The following is a 13,056-nucleotide window of genomic DNA, read 5'->3' on the forward strand; positions in this document are numbered from 1 at the left end:
TTTTAAATAGAGTTTTAAATTGAATTTTGAGTTATGTGTTTAGTTATAAGTTTTGAAAATAATTTTTACAAAGTTTTGAGTTGTGTGTTCAGTTATAAATTTTAAAAAGAGTTTTAAATTTTTTTGATTGGAATCACAATTCTAAAAATGCTACCTTAACCTTTATCTATCATTTTTATTTTTCTATGACAATAGTTTTTTTTTTCTTTTCTTTTAAAAACAATTTAAATGTGTTTTCTAAAAACATATGTTCAGTTTAAAAATAAATAAATAAATTTTATTTTAGCATGATAACTAGAACTCACAATTTGATGGTTGGCACACCAAAAAGTGCCAAAAGAGAGTAATATCCTTTCTAAAAACTGTCTCTAAATAGATGAACTATTATTCTATCAAAACATTTACTTCTTTTGAATATTGCATCACAGGTTCACATGTAAAGATCTACAATCTACAATATATATATATATATATATATATATAAAATAAAAATAAAAATAAAAATAAAAAGGTAAAAGATCTACAAGATTGATGATAAGACATAAAATTGACGAAAGTATGATAGATTGGCTGCACCTTGACACATAATTGGAGGATACATTCTCTATTTAATTACATGCATTGCATGACCTATGGTGACTATCTACCAACAAATTTAGATTTTATGCCAATCGCATATTTAAAGGGGTTTGTAAGGGCACATTTTAACTTCATATGCCTGCATACATATATTTATGTGGAAAGATTTAAATATTTTATTGTTATTAAATTTATTAATAAAATTATACATTATATGTTGGTCCGATTTGATAGAGTTTTTTTTAAGTTAAAAGTTAATAATCATAGAGTAAAAATTAAAATCACTTCTCTATTAGTTTTTAAATAATTAGTTTTTTTTCCAACTTATTTAAGGTATTTCGGCCTAATAACCTATAAGCAAAAGTTACATCAAATAGTTTGATACAAACTCTCAAATTAAAATAAACTAGTATAATCATCTTATGAAAGCTACAACAAATAGCTCTGAAATCTCATACTCTTTGTGATGAATTATGAATTCCACATAATCTCCCTCCCTTAGCATTTAAACTTTGTGAATTTGTGTTTAATTTATGTATTTTTGTGATATTACTTATATATATTTGTAAAAATTCATGTAATTTTGTGATAAAATTACATTTGATGTACAATACACACCGGAACATTTAGTCATTTCAACTATACAAGTCAATTAAATTCCCTCAACAGTGAACTAAACCATTTTTGGTGATTTTACCTTTGCAAAAGGCATGCAAATTAGGCAAGTTTGTTCCATCTAATTATGTTCAGAGTGACCAATTGCATTAGTTATAAAATTGAGCGGTAGGATCTATTAAATCAATATAGGGTAACATATAAGATAATAAACAAATATATGATACTATACTAATAAAATAATGGTCAATTTTGCAAATTTTAACAATTCTGCATAAAAGAAAAGAGTAACGATAAATAGTAGATGTGGTGCAATTATATTGTGAAGAAAACACGATCGTATTCCTTTTTCTTTCTCGGATCTGTATTTGACCGTGCTTTCGCTTGTCATATGCTGTCCGGTGGGCCAAAAACATGGATTCATTCATTCGTTCCCATAATCAGTTCAATGGTTTGAAATGTATATATTACTTACATTGGTTGGTCTCACACTCAAGAAAATATCACTAGGCAAAGGCAATACTGATTTAGAAAAACCTAATCCATCCATCTTAACATAGTCTAGTCTAGTCTAGTCTAGTGTCATTTTTCAAAATTTTTATTTCATTATTTGTGTTTTTATAAACAAAAGCAATGAAAAGTTTATAAACACCATAGTTTTCTAGTAGAATTTTTATAGGTACATGGCATGCTATATATGCACCATTGCTGCTTAGAATATTAGGTTGATAAAGTTGGTCATGGGTGTTTCACATTTCACAATGTTTAGTTGTATATAGTTTATATCAAAGTCAAACTGTTATCGGAAATTTTTTCTAGAAGCACACGGACACAGTATAATTTTTCAAAAATACTTTAATTGTTTTCCCTTGGCCGCTCCGCTTTCCCTCAGTTACTTTAGAAGTCGGTTCGAGTCAAAGCATAAAAACAAAGAAAATTAGGATTCTTACTTAAAGAGCCAGATCATGAATTTTAAGGGGGGTTTTTTTTTTCCTTCTTTTTCTGTAATAACCGACAGCCCATTCGTGCTGTTTATGATAGGGTTACATATGAATATTGAATACTGAATTTCCAACAAACCTAAAGTACGACCTTATAATGCAATTACATTCCCTTGGCCAATTACTGCTTTGTTTTATGTATTTCAAGCTTTAAATCATAATGAGGATAATTAAATTTGACAAAATATTGGCACCTTATAGAATCTCCCAATTAATATAAGTGACCTTGTGCATAAGTTTAGGTATGTGTAGACTGCTGTAATTGCATTATATATATATATATACATCACACAAACTCATCTAATACCAAATAAGCAGTGTTTGTTGAGGGAACTAGATGTTGCTTTGTATTGAAACAGAGTAACAAAGGTCTAAACAAACAAGTTACATGTTTGCTCATAATGCCATTAGATTCCTCCATTTGCTTCCACCCTCTGTGATGCATGATGAGAGTTCTATCTTAAAAATCCTGTTTGTTTCCAGGGAAAACATGCATATGGGACCGAGGTTTCGAATAAATTAGTATATCAGAGGACTCGGAACAGATGGGACATGGGTCCTGCATTATTTGTTTGTTTCTTGAGAAAAAAGCATACCAAAAAAAAAAAAAAATACAGTAAAAGCACAGATTTGCTTCCAATTATATAATGCTTAATAACACATGATTAGCATTAACGTATATAGAATAATATAATCCAATCATTTGTCGGAGTCAATGAGCTGGGAATATTTGATATTGTTGGAGGATGAAGTTTCTTGTCAGATGGCCATCACGAATGTTTAGTACGTGGCCGTGTGCAATCTATATATATATATATATATGCTCGTAACCAATCTGATTTAGTAGTGGTTAAAGCTTCATTATCGATTTCATATAATCAGGTAGGTGGTTGGGTTGCATCTTCATCAAGGGTTGGCTTTCTAAAATGATTTGTGGTTATATAAATAAGATCTTATAATTAACACAAGTTACCAATGCAATTTAATCATGCAAAATTCTGTCTGAAAACAAAAGCTTGTCTTTCTAGGGAAATTGGGAACTTACGTTTTGTGCCCAACTCTGGCCCCTCTGTTGAATTTTCTTTCTTTCTTCTGAATGTTGCTTTGATGAAACATATTGTTGGGCTGAGGCCATATATCCAAAGTGTTGAAATGATTCAAAACTGTCCTAACATGTCTAAGTGACACATGTGTGCGCATATATATATATATATATATATATTTTGGCACGCATACTACATGTGTGAAGAATGCGATCCGACTTCATTTATGGTGCAAGGACACACAAAAAAATATATATATAAAAAAAATGAAAGAAATTAAAATTTGAAATAAAAAAATGCATAGGGGTAATTTAAATATGAGAAAGCACATAACATATTTCAAAAAAATATATATTCTGAGTACTTTATATAATAGAATATATATATATATATATATATATGTGTGTGTGTATTAGTACTTCAGGTTACCTGATCATCTTGACAATATTCCAAATTGTAAATCAAAGTATAAAATGCAGCGGATAAAAAATTTCAAAATCATACCTTTTAGCAGAGCCTGAAGCGAAGAATCTCGTGGGTAAATCACGTGCTTCCAGGATGTGAACAATCAACCCAGCAGTGGAGTGATACTACAAAATTGAGTATCACCCACACAAGTCACAGTACAGAGGCTGGATCGTTCTCATATGGGAGAGAGTTAGAGAGAGAGTCTGGAAAAAAATGTTATAGATAAAAACTACATAACGTATCTGATATCGATATTCTTCATTCCCATCATATCAGATGTATATAATCAAATATATAACAACCAATATCTATCTATCCATCTATCTATATCGATTGATATGATAGATATAGATATCCTGAATGGTTATCCAAATAAGTTTTGAATTCAAATTCAAACTTACATGGATAAGGTTCAAAAGGTTCAGGTTCAAAAGGTTTAAAGGGTCATGCCACATGGGTGTCCAATTTCTAACATCTCCCACTCGCACATGAGTTGGCATGACACTGCCACATCTCTATCTCAATCTCCCCAAAAATGAACAATCTCATACTAGCCAATGCACTGTGCGACTGCTGAGAACACCTGTATGTGGGAGCTCTATACTAGAAATTCAAAAAAAGCCAGCATAGAGACATCAACCCAAAAAGAATAGAAATAGTGTCTCATATACCCCAGACCATCTAATTACACTGGTCCAAAAAAACATCTCTAATCCCTCAAAAAGAGCATGTTTGACCCTCTCAATTCTTGAAACATATTCACACTCAATCCGCCTCTCATATAGAGTGATGTGAGTTGCCGGCAATGAATATACAACAGTGGTGTAATACTAGATGATCTTTCATTTGCCCTCATGCCATTTAGTTTAGGATTGACCGCTTTCCCAGTGATGTCCCTTAAGGTCGAATCATACATGACCGCAGGTAACATACCAAAGTAGCAGAACATCAACCCCTTACCTTATGATATAGTCAAAAATCACAAAAGGGTATATAAATGAAAGTCATATCAATAATAACACGTAAGACTCACACAGTGAGGAAACAGGGATCCATTCTCTCACTTCATTACTCAATCGCCAAGCACATATAGTATGAATACATGCTACGATGGAGTAACTCTTCCAAAAGAGTGACGTCATACTCGATACACCGTACAAATATTAGTCTAGTCGCTTTCTAGCGCCTAACCCGAATTCTCTATTTGCTCATTTTTCAAGCGCCAAATGAGATCTCGTATCTGACTAATCATAACAAGCACAACATGGAAAGTGGGTGCTAAGTTCCATGTTTGGTCCTTAACACGGCCTCATCTTGGTTGTAACCAAGGCGACATACATAGTGGATAATTTAAGCCTCTCTTGGCTTCAAATAAAAATAAACCACTAGTCTCATCCTTGCTCGCTCCCAAGCGCCAAGGGCGATTGCTCGTGTGAGTAAGCCAATCTTGCCTGCTGACATCATTATCTACTAATCATTATGACATAAACCATAATAGTGTCAACATCCCATCATCTCATAACAAATAAGTGATCGATTTTAAAAAAATATGACCACATCTTGCGCAATTCTAGATTCCAAACATAAGCCTTATCAGCACCTCTTGTGATAAGTATATACAACGAAATCCACCATGTGCGCCTCACATGAAGTGATTCAAGATCAGTACCTCTTGCGCAATAACCTCTCTAAAGATATTTTGGTGACCAATTTGCATTTATTCTGGATGCGCCCAACTAGCGCATTGAATCTTACAAGGGGCAAATTTAATATACTACTAGTAAAGCATTCTATCCATAGTCTAATGAGCAAGGTCAATGTTTAAACAGCTCAGTTGACCATTTACCAAAGATAACACTTATCATGCCAAATACGCCCACATAGCGTACTTCAGGCTCCCACAACAAAAAAGATCAAGGAATATAGGTCATCTGTTTCTCTCAAAGACAAACCGAGGATTCACTCAATAGCTAAGGCTCTAGCTTTTACCGATAGATAAGTCAATGGGTTTGCAATTTTGCATCTAGAATCGTTTTAGAATATTCCTTATGTAAGTCATCGAAGACAAAACAGGAATTCTCCCAAAACAATCCCTAAGGATCGTACATTCGAGCATATAAATTACATTACCCATGTCCATCATATCTAAAACAGTGGACTGCCCACCCTAGGTGGCGACAACCTTATAAATTCCTAGCTCATAATGACTAAGTAAGGAAAAACTTCTTTTGGACCATTGATCATGCCTCAGTGGTCTTCATCGATCATCGTTGGTGTCATGACCCGAACCCGTCCCCGTGGGTTAAGGACATAACCGGCTAGTAATCATGAGATTACCTACGACCTCAAAACAAAACAAATGTATCTTAACAGAGTTAATGGGGCCCAAACGGAAGCAGTTCAAAACTTTGTCCATAGAGCTATGCTTATATGGCACATCCAAACAACCAAACATATATACATTAATAACTCACAACAGAAATACAGTAGCATAAGTTCTGTACAAACAAGATCATCCAAAAGCTAAATCAACCCATGAAAACTATATACAGACATATGCAAAGTCCTCGCCAACATGACAAAAATAACATAGCATAGCAGAAAGGCGAAGACGAGTCTCGTGTGTGAGACACTAGGGCTGACTCTCCAAAACTTGGTTGTTCCACACAGACTTCACTAGGGCTGGGTCAGGACCTCTCTTGGCTCACCTACAAACACATGAATGAGCGTGAGCGATAGCCTTGTGAATAATATCAAATAAGAAGATACAAACGATATGTAGAATAACATACTCCGAACGGCCTTGGGCCCAATTCACATTTTTATTTAACATTTATATACACAATTTGAGTCAAGTGACTGCAGTTTCAAACGTACTGGCCTTTGGCCCATTTATCTTTCATTCTTGTCAAAACAGCCTCTGGCCCACTCATTCATGTCAAAACGGCCTTTGGCTCATCCATTCATGACAAAACGGTCTTTGGCCCACCCATTCATGTCAAAACGGCCTTTGGCCCATCTATTCATGTCAAAATGGCCTTTGGCCCATCCATTCATGTCAAAACGGCCTTTGGCCCATCCATTCTTTCTTGTCAAAACGGCCTCTGACCCATTCATTCTTATCAGACATTTGTCCACAATTCAAACTAGCAAATCATAAGGCATAAGGCTTATAAGAAAATAAGCAATTGGACAAATGACAAGCTTCCAAATATCAATATTACTCACAGTGATCGGTTGGTTGGTTTGCCCTAAAGCTCGACCCTACACAGTCCATGAACACAAAAGGGTCACCAACAATTCAATCCGTTCTTAAATTCACATTTTCTCTTTAGGCTTTATTCTTATCTCTTCAACTCAATTACAATGCTCAATACATGCCTAAGAGTACTTAGAAGTGAAGGAGAATAGAAAACGAAACACAGAACGCATAAACAAAATTTCAGAAAACATAGTCCCCGCTCGAGCTTGGACTTCCCCGCTCGAGCGAACCCAATTGGTCTGCAAAAGTGCTGGTTGCATCAAATTCATGCTCGAGCATGAACTCGGGCGCTTGAGCGGAAGGTCTGTCTACATAGCTCCCCGCTCAAGCGTGGACTTCCCCGCTCAAGCGGACGCCATGTCTGCAAAATATGCTGGGAGCTCGTATTTCATGCTCGAGCGGCGGTTTCCCCGCTCGAGCAGACATCAAGAATTCTGGGTTTTCCAAAATGTGTTCTTGAGCTCAAAATGACCTCCAAAGGTTCTAAACTCAAAATCTTGGTTCCCAAACATGCAAATACATTACATACCATGAGTACACAAGTAATAGGAGGCCAATTGCTCAAAATCATGGTCACATTTCTTCAAAATCAATCAACATTTTTGGCATACTCATGGCTCAAGCTTGCAAATCTCATATAAGTTCATAAATCAAACATGCATGCAATCTTTTAACTCCAATTCCATTTCAAAAGATGCAAATAATGTCTGTTCTCATAAAGCTCAACAAAACCAAGCTTACATGTATGATCAAACTTCCAATCTTGTTTAATTGGCATGCTACATGCTAGATTATGCAAACTTATGGCAATTGATAGCAATTCTATGCATGCATGACCATAACTCATCAAAATCAACACAACTCATGATTTAGCTTACCAATTAATCTTGAATTCACAAAATCACAAGCTCAAACTTAAGAATTTGGGGTTGATTACTCACTTAGGAGCTTTAATTCTCACAATCTATGGTAGATTCTTGAGTTGGACTTCAAATTCACAAGCCTTCAAGCTCAACTTTGATTCTCCTACACTCTATCTCTCTAGTTCGGCCTCTCCCTCTCTCCTGGAGTGATTTCAGCCAAGATAAAATAAAAGAGAGGTATTGAGTGTATAAAGGCCCCCACTCAACACACTATTTTATTATAAAACAATTAGACACCTAATTCATTAATTAAATCAATTAATTCTGATCTAAATCAATTTCTAATCAAATTTCACCGTAGGCTCTAAAAATTATGCTAATCACAATGGCGTAATTAATTTCGGATTCTGTAGCCGATAAGGCCTTCAATTTAATTTCCAAAGCAGATAGTCAAACAGATATTCCTATGGTGAACAGATAGAAATTCAAAACCACATATTTTCACATAATGGCACACAAAATCATATTAAACACATAATCATACTCATATTAAGGATCAATTAACACATTATGGAACAGGGATATCATAGTTGGCCTATCATGGCTTGACGAAATCTAAGAACCACTATTTGGATAACTGTTTTAGGCTGTAAAAGATTTATTGAAACTAGCAACCTTTTTGCACTCATAACTTTTTCACCATAAAAGTAGAAGGTAAATCCCTACGGATCTACTTATCCAATTCTCCAACGAGAAAGTTGGGTTACAATGTCTACAAATCAATGTTCCGAACTTATGTCAATCATAGCCTAAGTCAAAATAACCTCACTTCCCAGGAGGAAGTCTTCTCATGGTCTACACTTTCCTCAATGGTGCGACTTTTCGGTATCTAGCGAGCCTTATGCCTCAACAATGACTATCCAAATTATGCATAACTTTAGAACAGTTTCGCGTCATAATGGAAAGTCAACCAAATTATAGAAATGGTTAATCCTCAAAGACTTTGTCTTAAACTGCGCAACATTGATCCACTTTCTAAAAACAGTGGACTAGAGCCTTTGGCATTATCTTAGGTTCTTTATCATCTTGCGGAGCAATCATGAATGTTTCCTTCTCAATCACCTAGTGATGACGTGGAAAATTTTCATATTCGTTACCACGCAACTAAGAATGTAGAGTATTCTTCTCTAATGGAGTAATCCATTAGAAGGCACATCGCTCACACTGTCCCTAGGATGTTGGAAATTTATTTCCATTCTCAACTAGGCTACATAAAGCGCTATGCTTAGAATTCTCTATCTTATAGAGTTCCAAAACTCTATTCACGTCACCTTTACTAAGAAAACTTTATGTGACTTAGTTACACTACCACAAAGCTGCTTACCTATATGCACATGACCCGGAGGGTTTACATGACCGCATACAATAATGCACCACATGACCCTATGTGTTTACAAGACAGCATACAATAATGCGCTATAGAACCCTAGGTCTTAACTTCGTAACCTTATGAGAAGTAAAATAAAGATAAGCTGTTTAACGGTTACAGATCGCCCATAGATGACTCTCCGCTAACCCATTACTCAAATGGAGTGTAAAATCTGATATGGAGGGCACTTAGTTAGGGATACAGGCAACAAACTAGTGCAATTTCCAATTGAAAAACATTTTGCGCCATTATCCACCTAACATTAACAATATTTAATTCCTTATTTCTACTACACCATTGTGTTGTTGAGTACTAAGAATAATCAATTTTCTAAGCATCTATTTCTCTTCACAGAGCTTTCTAAAAAATAACTCAAATAAATACTCGTTACCTTGGTCAAAACTAAAAGCACAAAAGCTCTTATCTAATTGATCTCGACCTCATATGTATAACGTCAAAAATCATCTCAAAACTTTTGACTTATGGGAGATCAAATAGTCTTGACTCAGATGCTTATCGTAATCTATAAATGTGTCGAGATTGCGGCTTAGCTATCATACCCTTACACATATCTAGTCACAAATATCATAGTGGACTAAATACGCCAATACAAATGACCTTTTACGGCTTTCCTACTTACTTGTGCGTAACCATTGCGAACAAAGTTATACATTCACATGAGAGCATGATGTCACAAACGAGTGGGCTCGAGAGGGCCTACTCAAACCATCCTGTCATCATCTCATTAATGTGATTAAGTATAATAAGCCACCGATTCATGACCAATGTCATAAACTAATTCCAATCATCTTAATGTGTGAGTTCTCAAAGACAAGTTTTAAAGGTTTAGGCCCAACTAGGTAATGACTCACGACTAATTCATATTCACTAGATCACAAAAGGATGTCATGGAGGTATCAAGTACGCCTAAGTCACAAATTTAACTAGTAAGTGCTAATCCCCTGCACCTTCAAGTTAATTTTATTCTCCATACACTTTACTGCATCTAGTTGAAAGATGACGATACTCCTCTTGCCATCTCTGTTTCTCGCTTCATAGTTACTTGCAATTAATTCTACTATCCACAAGAATGGGAGAATAAGCTATCAATCTATGACAGCTCCTGAAGAAATTTAAGCGCGAATTAGGCTAAAGAGTCTAATTCAACACAATGCTCTCACAAACGATGTGTCAAATTCTTAGAAGCATAACAACCTTGTCAGCCTGACATTTTTCATTACTATGCTGCAACGTTTGGGCTTAGTGGTAAACGTTATTCAAAAAAACGTTAACCCAGCTAAGGAATCATACAAAAAAGCACATCATCATGTTTCACACTTAACTGGGGAAATAGTAAGTGTCCAGACTTAGACAAGTTGGCAATGCTAATAGATTTTATAGCCACTTGGCACTAATCTTTTCACTTAATGTTAATAGATTTTGCTGCTACTAAGCGCTAATCTTTTAACTTCAAGTGATACTTAAATGCACACTATTATAGTGCGTGAAATTTTGCTTCATGCACTCCCAATAGTTGGGTAGAGAGCAAAGCACTACTCATACTAGCTACTCATCTTACACTTAATGACTAACTCATTTAAGCTCGTATTTCTTGGATGACGTGACTCTTGAATGTTACTTCATCCAATGACGCAACATCATTACAAGTCAAATTACAAAGTAAATCCGCACAACTCAATAGTCAAGATCATATACAGATCTATTGAGGGCTTACTAATTTCACAACTCCAAAACTCACCAATCAAAACTATGTAGCGTGTCGCTAACCATAGCGCACACATCAATTTTTATTATGCCAAACAAGGCAATAAAACCACGACGACTTTCAGTTATGTTTCCTTACTTTGGCTTAATTAAGGTCTAACCTAAAGTCTCCAAGACTTTTGCTCATCTAAAGAAAATGATTACATTGTTCACATTTAAACATCTCTACTAAGTCTAGGTCAACCAAATTAACTTCCATAAGCTAAGTCAATTTAGAGAGAAATTTGCATTGGGATTAATTTGATTAACATAATATAATTTTGCCGCAAAAATCTAAATTAAATAGTGACAATATTACATAAGTCGCAAGATTGAAAATCCGCTATGCTTGTAATCATCTCTTGCGCCACAGGTGACAATTATCCAAAATTTAGTTTAATTTATGCCCAAAATATTAGTTTTCGAGAGTAAATCTACAGAGATTTCTCTCAACCGAATAACCTCCCACTGACTATGGCATGTTTAAAGCATGACAAATATTTAAATCCACGTGATAATATCTCAATGTAGTTCATAAAAAAACATATGTTAGAATATTTAATCATATTCACCAATATAAATAAATCATGCTATAACAATATACTATAAGTTCTAATCATTTAAAAGAACTTAACATGCTGTATACAATATTTAAATAATACCATAACATATTTCTATAATTTCTGAAATTTTCTAAAATTACAAGTAATTAATAATTACACAGAAAATCAGAAATAAATATTACAGAATCTGAAAAAATACAAAAATTATTTCAGTAAATAATATTACATAACAGTAGTCTACTGTAAAAATTTCAAGTCCAGAATCCAAGTCATGCTCCCCAAAGAGCAATTTAACGTAAAAATATTGAATTTTTCATTAATGAAAAATATTTTATTTTTAATAAAATTCTGAAACTGTAATATCTTGTATAAAAATTAATTACAAACCCAACGGTATAAGACGTGCTTCAATCAAAATTATAACGAATAATTTAGAAGCAATTAACGTAGTTTTAAAATTAAAACAAAACAAACAGGGCCTTAACATCAGTAGCCAAGCCGGCGGAGAAAAAACGGCGCGACTCAGCGCGCAGCTCAGGAAACGGCTTAGCAGGCGGCTCAACACGCGGCTCAGCGCACGGCGTGCGGGTGTGCAACGTAGATGGCGCACGCATGAAAACGCGGACAGCGCGCGCATGGAGGCGCGTGGCCGCTGATGACGTCATCTGGCGCGTGCGGATCACGCGCCGCCTTCCGGGGTGTTTTCTGGTCTAATTTCGGTACTGCCAGACTCCATTTTTCAAAATAAATACATTTATGGTCTAAAAAATGATATTTAATGAACATAAAAAATTGAGGTGTATAACACTCTCAATCTAATGAGAGTGGAAGTGCAGAAACCCTGCACTTCATCTTCCTCCTTTGTTAATTTATATACATATAACGTGTATATGTATTTATATAAAAATATACACATATTTTAATGTATAAAAATAAGCACGAAAATACCCATATTGGCTCTAATACCAATGTAAATCAAAATATAAAACGCAGTAGATAAAAAATTTCAGAACCATACCTTTTAGCAGAGCCTGAAGCGAAGAATCTCGTGAGTAAATCACGTACTTCCAGGATGTGAACAACCAACCCAGCAGTGGAGTGATACTACAAAATTGAGTATCACCCGCACAAGTCACAGTATAGAAGTTGGATCGTTCTCATATGGGAGAGAGTTAGAAAGAGAGTCTGGGAAAAAAGATTATAGATAAAAACTACATAACGTATCTGATATCGATATTCTTCCCATCATATCAGATGTATATAATCAAATATATAACAACCAATATCTATCTATCAATCTATCTATATCTATTGATGTGATAGATATAGATATCCTGAATAGTTATCCAAATAAGTTTTGAATTCAAATTCAAACTTACATGGATAAGGTTTAAAAGGTTCAGGTTCAAAAGGTTCAAAGGGTCATGCCACATGGGCGCCCAATTTCTAACACAAATTCCAACAATTTT

Source organism: Camellia sinensis, chromosome 6 (genome assembly GCF_055761805.1).
Source record: "Camellia sinensis isolate YWXY chromosome 6, ASM5576180v1, whole genome shotgun sequence".
NCBI classification, from domain to species: Eukaryota; Viridiplantae; Streptophyta; class Magnoliopsida; order Ericales; family Theaceae; genus Camellia; species Camellia sinensis.